Source organism: Mirounga angustirostris, unplaced genomic scaffold (assembly GCF_029215605.1).
Source record: "Mirounga angustirostris isolate CCGP_5_RB_7025 unplaced genomic scaffold, mMirAng1.0.hap1 SCAF_2, whole genome shotgun sequence".
NCBI lineage: Eukaryota > Metazoa > Chordata > Mammalia > Carnivora > Phocidae > Mirounga > Mirounga angustirostris.
The window spans coordinates 159746825-159752198 of record NW_026991710.1 but is presented as its reverse complement, the minus strand read 5'-3'; the positions used below and the strand labels follow the sequence as shown (position 1 = coordinate 159752198).

At 42.4% G+C, this 5374-nt stretch overlaps 1 pseudogene; it reads left to right on the top strand.

Annotated features, from left to right (window-relative positions):
* The first annotated feature begins 969 nt into the window (after positions 1-969).
* On the top strand, positions 970-1939 carry LOC123847771 (elongation factor 1-alpha 1-like; annotated as a pseudogene).
* The last annotated feature ends 3435 nt before the right edge of the window (positions 1940-5374 follow it).

Here is a 5374-nt window from a genome sequence, read left to right as displayed (position 1 = left end):
CCAAAGGAATAATAAAGTAGATTTGCTCAGACATATACTTGCAACATTATCCCAGAAGCTTAGCATAACAATGTGACTCTTTCTTACATGATACAAGAAGTAATGTAGTTAGATATGACACACACAAAAATAGCAACAATAGAAAACTTAGCCTTCATCAAAATTAAAAGCTTTCATGCATCAAAGGACACTATCAAGAGAGTAAAAGAGCAACCCACAGAATGGGAGATAATACTTGCAAATTATTTACTAGATAAGGGATTAATGTACAGAATATATAAAGAACTCCTATAACTCAACAACAAAAAACAAACAACCCAACTCAAAAAATGGGCAAAGGACTTGACTAGACAGTTCTTCAAAGAAGATATATAAGTAGCCAATAAGTATATGGAGGATTCTCAACATTACTAATCATTAGAGAAATGTAAATCAAAACCACAATGAGACATCACTTCACACCCATCAGGATGGTTCTTGTTAAAAACAAAACAAAACATCTTTTTTCATGAGTTGGCCACCAGAATACAGTTGTCATGAAAACCACCACTAAACTTAAACCAAAATGGGAAAGTAAAAGATTCCTATCAATATCGCCATCACTGGACATGTAGACTCAGGCGAGTTTACCACTGCTGGCCGTCTGATCTATAAATGTGGTGGGATTCACAAAAGAACCGCTGAAAAATTTGAGAAAGAGGCTGCTGACATGGGAAAGTTTCCTTCAAGTATGCCTGGGTCTTGAAAGCTGAATATGAACATAGTGTCACCACAGATGTTGCCCTATAGAAATTCAAGATCAGCAAGTATTATGGGACCATTTGACCATCATTGATGCCCCAGGACATGGAGACTTTATCAAAACCATGATTACAGGCACATCTCATGCTGACTGTTCTGTCCTGGTTGTTACCACTGGTGTTGGTGAATTTGAGGCAGGTATCTACAAGAATGGGTAGACCCGTGAGCATGCCCTTCTGCTTTACACACTTGGATGTGAAACAACTAATTGTTGGTGTTCACAAAATGGATTCCACTGAAACACCTTATAGCCAGAAGAGATACAAGGAAATTGTTAAGGAAGTCAGCACCTACATTAAGAAAGTTGGTTACAACCTCAACACAGTAGCATTTGGGCGGATTTCTGGTTGGAATGGTGACAACGTGCTGGAGCCAAGTGCTAACACGCCTTGGTTCAAGGGATGGAAAGTCACCCATAAAGATGGGAATGCCAGTGGAACCACACCGCTTGAAGCTGTGGATTGCATCCTACAACCAACTCATCCAACTGACAAGCCTTTGCTCCTCCGGGACATCCACAAAATTGGTGGTATTTACTGCCCTGGGGCCAAGTGGAGCCTGGTATTCCCAAACCCGGCATGGTGGTGACTTTTGCTTCTTTCGGTGTTACAACTGAAGTAAAGATGTTTGAAATGCACCATGAAGCTTTGAGTGAAGCTCTTCCTGGGGACAATGGAGGCTTCAAGGTCAACAGTGTGTCTATCAAAAATGTTTGTCATGGCACTGGGGCTTGTGACAGCAAAAACTACCCACCAATGGAGCCAGCTAGCTTCATAGCTCAGGTGATTATCCTGAACCATCCAGGCCAAATCAGTGCTGGATATGCACCTGTGCTGGATGGTAACACGGCTTATACTGCTCGCAAGTTTGCTAAATGGAAGGAGATTGATCATTGTTCTGAGAAGAAGCTAGAAATGGACACAAGTCCTTGAAATCTGGTGATGCTGCCATTGCTGATATGGTTCCTGGTAAGCCCATGTATGCTGAGAACTTCTCTGACTGTCCTCCTCTGGGTCGTTTTGCTGTTTGTGACATGAGACAGATGGTTGCTGTGGGTATCCTCAAAGCAGTGGAGAAGAAGGCAGCTGGAGTTGGCAAGGTCACCAAGTCTGCCCAGAAAGCTCAGAAAGCTAAATGAATATTATCCCCCAAACCTGCCACCCCAGTCTTAATCAGTGGTGGAAGAGCAGGCTCAGAGCTGTTTGTGTCACTTGGCCATTTAGGTTTAATAGTAAAAGATTGGTGAATGATAACAATGCATCATGAAACCTTCAGAAGAAAAGGAGAATGTTTTGTGAACCATTTGTGTGTGCATGTGTGTATGCACGTGTGTGTGTCAATTTTAAGTTATTAGTTTTTTAAATCAGCACTTTTTAATGGAAACAACTTGACCAAAAATCTGTCACAGAATTTTGAAACCCACTAAAACAAAAGTTTAGTGAGAAAAATGAAACAAAATATAACAAGTAACATGTTGGTGAGGATGTGGAGAAATCAGAACCCTTGTACATTGCTGGTGGAATGCAAAATGATGTCACTGCTGTGAAAAACCACATGGCGGTTTCTAAAAAAATTAAACATAAGTTTATAATGTGATCCAGCAATTCCACTTCTGGATATATACACAAAAGAACTGAAGGCAAGGACATGAATAGATATCTGTACACCCATGTTCATAGCAACCGTATTTACAATCACCAAAATGTGGAAGCAACCCAAATGTCCATTGACAGATGAGTGGATAAACAAAATGTGGTTTGTGTATACAATAGAATATTATTCAACCTTTAGAAGGGAGGAAATTTGAACACATGCTACTGTATGGATGATCCTTGAAGACAGATGCTAAGTGAAATAAGCCAGTCACGAAAGGATAAATATGATTTCATTTACACAAGGCTTCTAGAGTGGTCAAATTCGTAGAGACAGGAAGTAGAATGGTGGTTGCCAGGGGCTGGGGGGTGGGGGGATGGGGAGTCAGTGTTTACTGAGTACAGAGTTTCAGTTTGAGAAGATGGAAAGTTCTGGAAATGGATGGTGGTGATGGCTGCACAACAATGTGAATGTACTGAATGCCCTGAACTGTCTGCTTAAAAATGGTAAATTTTATGTTATGTATATTTTGCCATAATTTTTTTAAATTCCAGTATAACATACAGTGTTATATTAGTTTCAGGTGTACAATATAGTGATTCAACAATTCTATACATTACTCAGTGCTCATCATAGTGTGCTCTTAATCCCCATCACCTATTTCACCCACCCCCCCACCCACATCCCCTCTGGCAAACACCAGTTTATTCTCTATATTTATGAGTCTGGTTTTTTGTTTGTCTCCTTTTACCTTTGTCCATTTGTTTGTTTCTTTTTTTAGAGAGAGAGAGCATGGAGGAGTGGCAGAGAGAGAGGAAGAGAGAGAATCTTAAGCAGTCTCCACACCTAGTGCAAGCCAGACACAGGGCTTGATCTGATAACCCTGAGATCATGACATGAGTTGAGATCAAGAGTCAGATGCTTTACTGGCTGAGCCACCCAGGAGCCTCTCATTTTGTTTCTTAAACTCCACATATGAATGAAACATGTAGTATTTGTCTTTCTCAGACTGACTTACTTCACTTAACATTATACTCTCTAGATCCATGCATGTTGTTGCAAATGGCAAGATTGCATTCTTTTTATGGCTGAGTAATATTCCATTATATATATACCACATCTTCTTTATCCATTCATATATCCATGGACACTTGGGCTGCTTCCATATCTTGGCTATTGTAAATAATGCTTCTATAAGCATATATCTTTTCAAATTAGTGTTTTCATTTTCTTTGGGTAAGTACCCGATAGTGGAATTACTGGAGCATATGGTAGTTCTGTTTTTAATTTTTTGAGGATCCTCCATACTGTTTTTCACAGTGGCTGCACCAGTTTGCATTCCCACCAACAGTGCACAATGGTTCCTTTTCCTCCACATCCTCCCCAATACTTGTTTCTTGTGTTTTTGATACGAGTCATTCTGACAGATGTGAGGTGATAGCTCATTGTGGCTTTGATTTGCATTTCCCTAATCATTAGTGATGTTGACCATAATTTTTTAAAAGAGTAACATGGGGGGCGCCTGGGTGGCTCAGTTGGTTAAGCGACTGCCTTCGGCTCAGGTCATGATCCTGGAGTCCCGGGATCGAGTCCCACGTCGGGCTCCCTGCTCAGCAGGGAGTCTGCCTCTCTCTCTGACCCTCCCCCCTCTCATGCTCTCTGTCTCATTCTCTCTCTCAAATAAATAAATAAAATCTTTAAAAAATAAAAAATAAAAAAAATAAAAGAGTAACATGGGTAAGTTCATCTTTCTAAAAATGCAGACTCTGTCAAAATGTGATCAGCCACATATCCTCTGTTCTGAAGCCCTCTCAAACATACGTCTGCTTCACGTAAGCTCATCATCTCTGTTCATCCCCAAACCTTCTCCTCCTGGCTCTTCATCTTAGTCCATGTGCACACGTACTTCCAGGAGCCAGGTGAAAAACCTCATTGCCCTCTTCTCCTCTTCCCTCCTGTGAGCCTGCAGGTCCAACAGACAAGTCTCTCAAATCCATCCTCCCCTTTCCTCGCCACAGCCCCAGGCACTGCTTCAGTTCTGGCTTCATGGAAGTTTAGCTTTCTGTATCTCATACTGGCAGCTGGAATAGCCTCCAAGCTGGTCCCAAGGCTCCCATCTCATCCAAGCTTCCTCTCATTTCAGGGGGAGTCTTCCTGATGCAGGCCACGGTCTGCTCTGACTGGCTCTCAGGTAGGCACTGTGCAAAATGTGCACATTATCTCACCTGCATCCTGGGCAGGTGCACTTCCTCTGCCCCATTTCCAAAGAGGAAAATGAGGATTGGAGGGTGTCAGCCACCATGTCAAAGTCACATAGCTGACAAGTGACAAGGCTGAGATTCCGACCAGAACCATCAAACACCAATTAATAATAGCAGCTAGCATCGACTCAGGGTTAGCTCTGTGTATAACGTGGTTCTAAGAGCTTTATACCTAATAGTTCATGTAATCCTCACAACAACCCCACAAAACAAGACAGTTATCATCCTTAGTTTACAGTTGAGGCCATCAAGGCGGAAAGAGCTTGGGTAACTTGCCCAAATTAACCCAGCTAGAAAAGAGTGGAACCAAGACTCAAAACCCAGTCTGGTCAAGAGCATGACCATGTAGGGCATTCCCCTCCTCCCAAACCTGCAGAATAGACATCACCCTCTGTAGCCTGGGAACCAAAACCCAGCCCCAGATGGTCACATTCAACCTTTCACCCTCATTTAATGCTGTACCCAACTAGACATGGCACCCCAACACCTCACACTGCTCCTTCATCCTGGGGTGTCCTTCAGAACCTCTCCACCCATAAATACTAGGTTAATCTTTACAAAGTTCCATTGACTATCATCCATTTTGGATGCCCACCCCAATTGCCAGGACCTGTTTAAAATTCATTCATGGGTTCCTGGGTGGCTCAGTCCATTAAGCATCTGCCTTCGGCTCAGGTCATGATCTCAGGGTCCTGGGATCCAGCCCCGTGGGGATCCCT